General features: G+C 39.3%; 1 protein-coding gene across 1 annotated transcript in view; it reads left to right on the top strand.

Annotated features, from left to right (window-relative positions):
- Window positions 1-698: 698 nt before the first annotated feature.
- The window catches only part of LOC105687920 (zinc finger protein 43), a 47,833-nt gene continuing 35,939 nt past the window's right edge, over window positions 699-12,592 (top strand). The window contains exon 1 of the mRNA XM_048658590.1: window positions 699-822. The gene's annotated coding sequence lies outside the window, so the exon portion shown is untranslated. The remainder of the gene's footprint in view (window positions 823-12,592) is intronic.

Genomic DNA, 12,592 nt, shown 5'->3' with positions numbered 1-12,592 from the left:
TAAATTTATTAACACCTCTTTTTCGGTTCTATACGTAAACGCAGGAGGCGCCTAACTTTGGCTTCAAAGGGATCCGCGCGCTCGCGCGCGCGAGCTCCTAAAACGGATCGCCATCGTCATGTACCACGTAAAGTTTTCGAAGACCGCGCCGCGGCAACCGATTTCCGATCTCTCCCCGAAATGATCGTGCAGGTGCCGTATTTCCAGGGCCCCACAACCCTTGTATACGACCTATGCACCTCGTAGATGAATTTCTATATATATATATATATATACACAGGTATATAATATACACGTACGATATCTAATACCAACGCGTATTATTATTACGAAACTCTCCAAATTGGATTTTGTTCTTTTCGAGGTTTTTTTCGTTTTTCAAGAAAAAAAAAAAAAAAAAAAACTTTGACTGAGAAAAACGAACTACCGGAGCAGCAAATTGGATTATATAATAACGAGGGAAATTAAAAATTCTGGAGTTTCATACCTCAACCCAAAAATCGGACGTGTGAAATAAAGAGAAAATATTTTTTCACCGTTCGGCAAAAAAAGAATGAAGATAGCCCCTGGATTGAACTTCTGAATTATTTCTTAGCGGGTTCATAATTAATGGAAAAGTAAAAAATAATAAATAAATTTTTAAAGGTTTCAACGGTCTCCCTTCTGGCTACAATTGAGTCTTAGAAACTTGAGCTCCGACGTTACGTAGGTACGGTGGCACCTGTCCCGGTTTCAAGTCAATTCCGTTATGCAGATTTAGTTGGGAACCTGAATTATGGAAGTCGTTGAACCTCTGCAAGCAGTGCGGTGCACCAATAGCACGTGAGTTATTGTCCTATCGAGTGTAACTTCGCAAAGTCTCCTTATATATATATATATATTCTCCACCTCTCTTTGTCGTATGCAATCGTCTGGAAAGCAGCGGTAAAATCTGTTGTATAATTCTCGTGCCCTGCAACGTTCGAACAACCGAAAAGAAATCAGGTCCGTTTGAAGATGGGAAAAATTAGTGATCGAAAAGAAAGAAAAAACGACCGTTCTTTTTTTTTCATGAATTTCAACCAAAAGTAAGATCACAATCGCGTTTCGTTGATCCATTCCCACCATGACTTTGTACAACAGATACATACGTAATTTTCGAATATATATATATATATAAATGTTTAGCCGCATATCACCCCTGCAGGCTCGATTTTATATACGTTCAGAATTTTCTCAGGTTATTTAATATGCAATAATAAATTTTAACAGCGCTCGGAACCGGAAGTGGTCGGTATAGCTATCGAGTACTTATCTGATCAGAACGTCTCATTGAACCCTCTTCCGTATCTACTTCTTATTATTTGTTTCTGTTATATTTCTTTTTCTTCACGTGCACTGCTTATACCCGCGGTGTATGCATTTTGACGCACGTGGATCACACGGCCGTATACCAAGTATAACAATTAAATGAATTTTATATTATATGCAGAGTGGGGCAGTTTTGCAGGTGTACAAAATTCAAGTGTCCAGTGAACCGTGTGAACTGATCGCCAGCGGTTGATATGTATTTTGTAACGCTATGCGTCTCATAGTCAAAGTTAAGAAGCGCACACTGTACTACGTATACCTACCGCGTATGCACCTATGACTTTTCACATCATTCTCATTTATTTCACCAAAGTCTCTTCGATCTGAGAGTTCGTTTGTAATACTTCAAATATCCAATATATCCTGGTTAGAGGATCTACTCGGCTAATTCAATCGAACGAAATTATTTATTTTTTCATTTATTTTTTTCCTCATATTTTATACCCGCATTTTTCGTGGGAAATAATTTTTCCTTACATCATGTGTATATACATAATGACACACGTACACGTATATACATCGTATATGTAATGATATATATGTAATTATATGTGGGCGCGCGTATATTTATGGTACATTTGTTGTATAATATTTTTTCATTACGCGGGATCAATTGTAGGACATTGTTTTTTGTTTTTTTTTTGTTCTATTCTCCGTTCAAATTGTCCGTTGCAACGTGAGGATATGACGGAATCGTCGTGCAGGTAATACGAAGTCAAGATGGTCACGATGTTGAAAATAATGAAAAAAAAAAGAGAGACAAAATGCGGGATCGATTCGAAATGTTCGCAGGTGAGAATCCTTCTTTATGTATATCTACGATGTGTGTATGTATACCTATACGATTATATAGGACGATATTATAAAGTTGCGTGAGAAAGTGTATCTTGATGAAGAAAACGCGCGCGTTGCAATGCAGGTATACGTGTAGACGGTGTCTAGGTGTACGTGTAATGCCCCACAGAGACGCCGATGGGAAATATAAAAATGATGAATAATTAAACGGTTTTTGGCGGAAGTTGGTATACGTTTCTACGTTATATACATAGGAATAGGACAACCTTCTTCCGCGCTTGATTAGAGTCGGATAAACCTAACATAGTCGAGCTTAACTCCCGCGATCATTATAATTCCCATGGTACACGGCATATAAGCTGGGGATATCTTCTCTAACTACAGGTAATAAATGAGGGATCATTGATAATACGCGATAATCAAAAGGAAAACAAGTAAAAGACTTTATTTTATAATATTGGAATTACGGTATAATTTTGAAACATTTCTATTCTTCTTCCGTCTTTATTATAAGCTGCAGCTGCAGCTATGCAGTCTGATAATTTTGACTCACGTTGATCCTGGTCTAAATTGGACTGAAGTCTGAATTCAATTATTAAAGGATATGAAAGAATAACTCGAGATTTTACCGTTTACGCCCAGATAAATTGAACTAATTTTCAAGAGTTGACAAAAAAAAAAAAAAGTTCAAACATGGAGAATTTCGAAAAAATTGGGATGCTAGTAAAATAAGAGAGGCGAGTAAGCAAAATGAACGCAGATCATCGGCAATCAATGGCGTGAGAAAAAACGACGGTTGCATTTTCTTTGATTTTCTTTTTCTTTTTTTTTTCATGTAACACACATGTGTAGATATTTATTGTAGCATCGACGAGACGGAGGCTTTCTCCGTTTTTCGTCCCCTTTGAAAATACAATCTCGCGAATGTGATGCGGATAATGACGATGATTATTATTACCATTATCATTATTACGTTACAATCAGAGTGAGTGACGTGCGAGCCGAGTACTCCGTGCCAGGGATCCGTGAAAAAAAAAAAAACAAGTAAAGAGAAAGAACAGGAAAGAAAAAGAAAAATTTATAAGATAAAAAGAAACTGATTCTTAAGGACGAAATAAAGGAGGATGGGAAGATGGACCTCTTTCGCGCATCGCGGCGGTCCGGATGCGGTTTTTGGGAGTTAAAAATCTTCCGACAAACAAACGGGGTATATGAAAAAGCGCTGTTATGTCTCCATAGATGGACGCCGGCTGACTATAATGTCGTCGACGTTTCTGCTTCTGCTGCTGCTGCTGCTGCTGCTGGGTGCAGGCAGATCTCGTGCGTTATAACGCACCGACTGCGACCGAGAAACCTCGTCATTCGAAAATTTTGCTTTCGCATCTTGCGGAGAAAAGAAGTCGCGACCTGCATGACTTACGCGTACAGGTGTACGTGCACCGCTCACGTATTCGATTAATACAACTCACCTCCATTTTTGGCGAGTATTCATTCCACAACTCGTAATACCAAAAACAGCAAAAATTACCCCGATCAATGTACAAATTACATTGAGAACCGCTATGGAGACTGCGATTTCCGATATGTATCATAGGTATCTGATTACTATTCCTGTTAAATTATCAGGTACGCAGGGGCTGAAAAATAGATGCATTCTAAAAAATGTACATTTCATTTTTAACGAATGAATTTTCTTCGGGAACGAAAAATAATCGTTTCGTTGAAAAAATCGTTCTGTGACTTTACAACCATCGAGCATATTTTTCTCCTCTCCAATTTCAATCAATAATCGAACGATAAAAAAAAAATGGAAATGTTGATTCGAAAAAACTTACGATGGGATTGATCAATTTATATTTTATTCGTTAATTTTCCTCGTCCGCTATCTTGTGTAATTTGAAAAAGCTCCATAGTGTGTGTATAATTATTTACCGACGCGTGTTATCATGTACAGTGTAAATTCCACATTGCCGCGCGGTTCGTATTACGTACGTACAATACGTATGTATAAAATAATAACCTCGCTGATGAAACTGCGTCGATTGCGGCAGCTGAATATAGGGGGGTGGGGGGGGGAAAGAATGGAGAAAAAGGAAAAGGAAAATGAAGAGGAGGAAAAAAATGTTATCGTCGTGGAACGGGAGTGACTTTAAAATGAACGTTTAGATAGGGGTTGTACGGTTTGCGGCCTGTAGAAAACGTACCTATATACCAATCTTTATAGCAAAGTATAGGTATGTATACACGATGGATACACGATGGGGTCGTAGACTTTCCTACCGGGAAAAAGTGGTGGTTTATATTAATATTTCAGCTATATTTGAAGAGTGCATGTCTTCAATTTCTCGCCAAGTCTTTTATGGGTTATATGCAGCGCATATGTGTGTATACCTATGTACATATTGCGCGTTTATATCTCACTTCACATACAAAACACATATCGTACATTGTTTACGTGGTGCATCGCAGCTCATGGTGCATATTAAATATACTTGTAGGTACATATACGTGGGTATTAGGGGTGTTTCGTTATTGAGCGATTTTTTTCTTCTACTTCCATCCGAAAATCAGATAATTTATGAAAAATGAACAAAAACCCCGTTGGAAAAAAAATTCTAAGCGAACTGAAGTCTTCGCTCTTCCAAATATTCGATTTCCCGTTTAAATAATACGGAAAAATATATATCCCAATTCGTATCCTTCTGAGGTATGCATACGGGTATGATGGATTGTAAAATAGTGGCTATTTTTTTGGTCTTTTTTTCTCAAAGGTATCAGTATAAAAAGTATAATCAATGGAACGGAAAATTTCGATCACTTAAACCGCAATTCAAACATTTTTTCATCCTTTCTCCTATTACTTTTTTTTTTTTCTTCTTCCGTTCCGAAAATTGACTGGATCAGAATTTCTATTAAAATTTTTACGTTTCGTTCCGGTCGTACCTTGTATATTTCAGTTTGAAATTTCTGCCCTTTTTTCTATTTTATTCTATTTTAGTGGAATCCGGAGAACGCAGATGTACCCTGGAGGGTAATAACGGTGAAGGGTTAATAAATCAGTGGATGATAATATCGAAGGATCGATATATATGAGCGCGCGGTGGAATAGGAATCGAAAAATGAAGAATAAAAGGAAGAAAAAAAAAAAAACCATCATCGACAATTAGACGCGGTTGATTAACCCCCGTCCGATAATAATGCTCACGTAACAATTAACTATCGAATTAAGTACACAGGTGTACGTATACGTATATATGTGTACCTATGTATACAACATCATAAAACTACAGCGTATAAAAGGGGTGTATGATATATTGGTTGGATAAATGGGGATACAGGGCTGCTGCGGTGCATCGATTAGGTTATAATCCTCAATATACCTTTGTGGAAAAAAAGGAGCACGTTTTTTCCTTAGGATCATACCAATCCTCACCTGATTCTCTTCTAACGATATTCAACGTTAATTACATGCTCGGACGATAGCCTTTCCCGACCAGTTCGGTGCTTAACTCGTGTGCGGGGTGGGGGGAAAAAAAAAAAAGCAAAAAAAAAAAAAAACAAATCGTTCGCAAGAGCTCAAATTATGTTCGATTGAATTTCTTTTACTTTCCAAAATATCGAACGATTTGTTTCAATCGGTTGGCGAGAAAATTGAAAATTATTTTCCGAAAAGAGGGGGGACGGAAGCGTTTTTGAAAAATGTTCGCAAAAAACGAGATCGCAAATCGTTAATCATCCGAGAGCTTTGACTCGTTATTTCGTTCCTCATCTTCTTGTTTTCGTTGATTTTTCGTTAAAAAAAATTACAGGTACCGGGGTGTTTCGTCTCACACCGTGCCAGATACCGTATTATCTTTGATACGAGAATGAAAGCGCGTCCGGACCGCCGTTCCTACCGATGCTGTGTTTTATTGATGAAGCCACGCGAGCTTTTACGAGTCTCTCTCTTAACAAGTACGTGTAATATACACGTATGTGGGCACAACGTAACGTAACACCGAAGTTATAATACCGCCGAGAGACGACGATGATTACGGACAATTAGAGGCTCGCCCCGGCGTATTTTATCAAGCGGTAAATCTTTTTATTTTTTCATTTATTTTAAAATCTTTCGCTCCTCATGTTACTTATCCGCTTTTGCCGCTCGCGTTCCACCGTTGGGTACGGCCGACGCTGTCGTTGGTAATTGTTAAGGACCCGCAGCGGAAATAACATATACGTATACAATTTGACTTTTGACGCCCTTTAAAAATGCCCCTCTAAAGTGTCTGTAAATTTTGGTTAATAGCAGGGCATTGCCAACGTTAATTACATCTCTGCTTTCTCCTTCGATAAATTATAACGCGTACGCGTATGTACACGCACACGTATGTACGCACGTCGTACACGCGTACACATTGACACGCGTCGAAGAGGTGGCGAGGATAACGGCGAGAATTTCGTGTGTGATTTTTCGAATTCTTAATTCTCAGCTCTTTTTATTCCAGTGTTTTCGGACGGTGATATTTCAAACCCAGATTTCAACGAGTGGGTCTATTGAGACGTAATTCTTTTTTCTTCCCCGTATAACTTACTAATTACTAATCGGCTTCACCGCGGCGGGGGGTCACGCTGGGGAAAAATTAATAGAGAACAACCTCATGAAATAAAAACTTGGCTCTTTTCTAATCGGAGGTTTGGGTTGTTTTTTATTTTTATTTATTTTTTTTTTCTATTTCTAAGCTGTACAAGTTTTTTATTCACTTTGATATTCTTCACTCGTGCGTTAAGCGGACGCGTGTGCGTACGTCACACTTACATGCGTATATGCTGCATCAGATGCTGCACCTTGCGTTTCAGTTTTCCTCTTCCGAGGTATCGTCGAATATAATATATATCACGCGGTGTTAATGGTCAGTTGGCTCTCTAATGAGTAGGAACAGCACCCTGCGGCTTTCTACCGCGTTGATAGAGCCTTAACAGTCCCACCTAAGGAAAATCCATTTCTCTTTCTTTCTCTCCATCTGATTCGTTTTCGTTTTTTTCAATCTTCTCTTTCAATTCTTTTATCCTTCGAGAATCCGAACACCCGTTCGACTCGGTGTAGGGGTGGTGAGTCGAGGAAGAAAAATAATTCGAACGAGAATGTGAAATTCAATTCTCCGTGATAAAAAAACGCGAATATCGAGAAACGAATAAAACAATTCAGGTAAATATTCGAGGGTTTGATTGAAGACGAAATTGGACGGTCAATTTTTTTTATTCGATCGCCCACCCCGTAGAAAATCAAGAGATACACACACTCGTATATTTTTAACCGCTGTACCTGTAATATAGCCTCGTCTAACGGTCAGCTTTCTATGAATTCATTACCCACTGTCCTACTGTATCATGAATATAAACCAGTGTTCATTATTTTCAACGATAAAAAATATACTCCAGCTGACGACGATTCGTTTAAGCTACCCCAACCCGCAGCGAGAATTAAACCTGATGTGTATCGGTGCGTCTAATTTCATGGATTTTATTATCCTTCCTTCGATACCATTTATTTATAAAGATGTTTGTTTTTTTTTTTTTTCTTTTCTCGTTCAAAACGACGCTCGTTCGACCGTTGAAGAAATTCGACTCAATTTATTGATTTTAATAATTCAATTCTGACGTTTGAATAAAAACCAAGTTCTTGCTGTTAATTTTCATATCCTGCATGGGGTGAAGTTTATCGATATATTTGTTTGTCAAATTTTTCAAAAATGCGGGGGTATGAATAATATTCAAGTTCCACAGGTGTTTCGTAATTCCGATCTCGTAAACCATACGAGATACTGTACAGCCTAACGTACGTTATTATAAAACCGTGCACGTGTTTCGGAACACAGGTAAATTACGCACGTATGCAATATATATAGGTGCGTACGGACATAGTTCACTTCCTTTCGAAAAATAACGTATTTTCTTCAATTACAGCACGTGCGCGACAGTTGAGAGAGCCTAACACCGCGCTTAAGGATCATCTCGTCTTTACACGTCCGGCTGGATCAATAAACAAAAAGTCGTTCGTTCAGTTTGAATAAGTGCCCAACGTTCGCAAGACCGTGTATATTCGGTCGTACACCCCATAAAAAACTCGACGACTTTTCATTCCCACATCATCGCTATGAACTTCAACGTTCTATAATTTTAATTATCTTTAATTTTTTTTTTTGCCCAAAAATATGTACCAACGGAGCGGATACACGTCTGCATTTCCGACAACAATTTCGCGACACGCTGCGGCGAAACGGGATGCGAACGAGACGTACGTACGTACTGAAGAAGAAAAAATTTATTTCGCGTACGAATCGCTCATACGTGTACACGTTACACGCGTACCTACAGAATTTAAGAAAATCGTCCATTTTTTCTGTGTTTTTTTTTTCTCTTCTTTTTCTCTTTTCTGAATTTCGTACGTTGCACGCGTGCGATCGTCTCTGCGGGGTCGACGATACGTGTGGGTATAATCAGGAGCGGATAATCGTAGATCGTTGAGATCATCGGTTGGCGCAAACACGCTGCGGGTGACGATCCGTTGAGAATACACGGGGATATATTTGTTGCGTGGTTTTGTTGCAAAAGCGGAGTGGGCAACGGCAATCACGGTGTCGAAGCGGACGAAATTCTTCCCCGCGCTCACGCTGCACGCCGCCGCACGCCGCTGCCGCTGCTGCTGTTCCTCGTACAACTGAAAATTTTAATGTACGTATTTACCGCAGACTTTGACCCACTTCTTTTTATACATTTATAAACGTACTTGCGAAATACAGTACACCGTACACGATACACATATGTCGTACACCGTGTATACCGTACGTACGTATGCACTTATGCAGGGTTATAATATCTTCACGCGAAATTATATACGTCCCGATGAAAAAAGCGGAGAAGAAGGAAAAAAAAAGTCATCTTTTCCTTCATTTTTTTTTTTTTTTTTTTTTTTTGTTTTCTTCTTCGTTCCTAAATCTGATGTTTCGTGAGAACGGAGTTTGGATGTTTAACAAAATTTGCCACGGTGCGTACGAAGTGTGTATTTGAAAAAAATTTCAGAACCCATATCCAGTCTGTTTAATTAGTTTTTTTTTTTTCAAATTTCTTTCATCTTACCTGCACGGGATTCAGACCGGATTAGATTCGTTCGTCTAGGAATTTTATACCGGAAGTCGCTGGTCGCTGGAGATTAGCTCGAATTTTTAATTTGCCCCAACCGCGAACGGTGTTGGATAGTAGGTATATGTATGCACGGATTATTAGGGCTAGATGATATTTTTCTACGTCGGTTCTTTTTTTAATCCACGGTACACGTGACCGTTGTCTTTTCTGGATGGGAATAAAAAAAAAATTCGATGACAACCGACGGCGCGGAATGGGGGGGGGGGGATCAGGAAAAGAAGCAGGAAACGTTAGCGACTTAATTCGTACAGTTGTGTATATTTCAACGTATTTTTTCACGTGTCGATATCAACCGAGGGCTCAAGATGCCTCGGTGACTCCTGTTCGTCGCAACGGTGAGAGAATAAGAAAAAAAAAAAAAAAAAAAAAAAAAAAACTTTACAAATTTCCTAGGAGACAAACGAATAGAAAATACAAAAAACTAGTTCTACATTCGGATCCAATAATGATCCCGAAAAACGAAAAAAAAAAAAAAAAAAAACATCTCCGGTTCAATCAATGAACCATGAAAAGAGGAGAGAATGGAAGAGAGAGAGGGAGTATGCGAAGAATTTTTAAACACGAAAATTTACGGTTTAATTCCTTGAACGCGAGATAACGATCATCGCGCGCCGAACGCGTTTTGAGCGGTATTGAACGTCGGAAAAAAATCACTTGTCCGTTTTAATTTGTACCGAATTATGTACATGTCGTTCGGTTGTACGTACGTACGTACAGTACGTACATACCTACCAGGCTGCCGCGGAAGGCTATTTAAAAAATTATTTATTTATTTTTTTTCTTTTTCCATCAAATTTTACATCGCTCCTTAAAGTCAATGATCCCGTCAAACGCGTCGACGTCAGATCTTTTCACGCACATAATCTTACGCGCGTACGGGAAGTGCTGTACGCAGAGGTATTGCGGAGTATACGTATACGTACATTTCACACACACGGCGTACGGTCGATCGTGTCCGATCGCGAAACTTTCTTGGCGTATAACCCGCAATTATATCGGTGCACATCATCGGGGCGGGGAATTTTCGTCGATGCTGCCCGATATAGGTATATCTATACAGACGCGGGCTCGCTCGCCGGGTTGATCATTCTGCAGGTCGGCAAACGGTAAACGTTATTCGCTTTTGGTAGAAAGTCAACCGCGCCGGTGCAATTTTCATGAGGACGAGCGATTAAATCCCGCGTACATGTAATGTACACGTGTTAAGAAAAGACGGAAAAGAAGAAAAAAAAAAACCAACACCAAACGATACGTATAGATACACGTGACGTATAAGTTTTCAGAAGATTCGTCGCGTGCCTGATTTCATGCGGATCGTCGCGGACGAATTTGTTAGAAAATTTTTGATTTTTTCTTTTCTAATTTTTTTTCTTCGCTCATTTTATATCTGGAAAATTTTTTCATCCCGAAAGGTTCTATCGATTCTTTCGAAACCGGAGGTCACCGATTTCTTCATTTTCAAACTCGGGTCCGCTTTTGAGGGTTACGACTCTTCTGGAATCGATCGGCGTACCTGTCCCGATTGGCATCCGTTGTCCGCGATGCGCGCACGTTGCAGCTGTAATTAAATAATACCCGAATAGGATGGATTTGTCTGCGATTCGAAAGGTTTCGATCCGTTTCGATGATATCGTCACATGCGCGTACGCACACAGATGCGACGCGTGTACGTACGTACGTACCCCGCTCGTAATTCGGATCCCCTAAATTACTGGCACGCGTCGAGTTTCGTGGCCGGTATAAAACGGTACGTACGTACGTACGAAGCGTGTGCCGCAGGTTGGCCGGGTCTCGCTTCGCATCACACTTTTTCATCACGTCCCTCCAAGAAGCGTGTTATTTTTTTATTTCCATTTTTTTTTTCTTTTCGTTTTTTTTCTTTTTTTCTTTTTGTTTTAATTCATTTATTCTCGTGTTCATTTACATTTCTGTACATATTTTATACGATTTTGTTCCGTTGCGCTTCTTACGTAATTTCAAGTTTCTTTGTTTCTTTTTTTTTCTTTTTTTTTTTTTGTTTCTCAGTTTTTATTTCCCGTTTTCTTATCGCACACTTGTACCCTTGGTTTTGTTCTCATTCTCGTTGTTCTTTATGATTCCTTTTGGTTCTTCTTCAATTCTTTGAGAGCGGCACTAATGAAACGGAACCGGTGGATGGTAGTTGCTGCAGTCTGCAGCAGCAGCAGCAGCAGCAGCTCCCGGAGCGCCCGGTGTTCACAGGTGGATGGGATAATTTAATGGAAAAAATACGGGACTATAAAAATACCCACTCGGACGCGTATTTCTACGTGCGCAAGCACGCGCGAGTATGGGTTTATATAGTGTACGTGTGTGTAGCGTGACGGCGCGTGTACAAATGGTACTTTAAGGGACCGAAAGGACCCTCGAAATATCTTCGCAGCTCGTGCCCGTGATCCTGCTCCTGCCGCTGTTTTTATACCGTACACTCTCCTCTCGTTTTTTTGTAATTCCTTCGATTTTTTTTTTTTTTTTCTTTTTTTCTTTTTTCTAATACCCTCCCCGCACATACCGGATGACGACGACGTGCGATATTCGATTTTTCGATATCCGGCAACCGTAGAACCGATGCGATATATAACTTTTCAAATTTTATTCATTTATCGTAGCTCTGCATCATCCTTAAATTTTTACCAATTTCGCGTCAAGGGTCTGCGGGCCTGGAATTTTTTCTTTCCTCTTCTTATGGTTGTGGTGCAGATTGAATTTTTTATTCATTTAGGTCTCTTTATTTCAAACATTTTGCAATCTCAAAAATCAAAAAGATAGGACATGAGATGCGTGTATATTTTTTCTATTTTTTCTATTTTTTCCATTTTTTTTTGTTTCTTCGGGGTTGTATCGTAAAATTTCGGATCACTGCACTTTCAACGGTTTTCTATCGCATCGATTTGTACCGTTGAAAATTCCTTTGCTACAAAACGATCGGGATCGAGGCGTTATAATATACATATTGAGGTGGCGGGACGCGCTCTTCATCTCTCTCTGTTTTTTTCCTCTCAGGGATATTAATATGTCAGGTGCGCGCGAAGGACCCAAAGGCACTTTGTCATTCCGTAAATGACTCGATTATTATATGGTGCATTATATACATACCCGCGTATGTACATGTATATATATATAGAATAGATGTATGTACATGTGCCACATAAAGTGCATGGCGTGTCATCCAAAATAATTTGCATATGCTCCGGCAAGGAAAGCTAATTAGATTAAATATATAGGATTTACGCTAATTATCAAC

This window comes from Athalia rosae, chromosome 7, assembly GCF_917208135.1.
Source record: "Athalia rosae chromosome 7, iyAthRosa1.1, whole genome shotgun sequence".
NCBI classification, from domain to species: Eukaryota; Metazoa; Arthropoda; class Insecta; order Hymenoptera; family Athaliidae; genus Athalia; species Athalia rosae.
The sequence above is the reverse complement of the archived record's forward strand: the minus strand, read 5'-3'. Positions and strand labels throughout refer to the sequence as shown.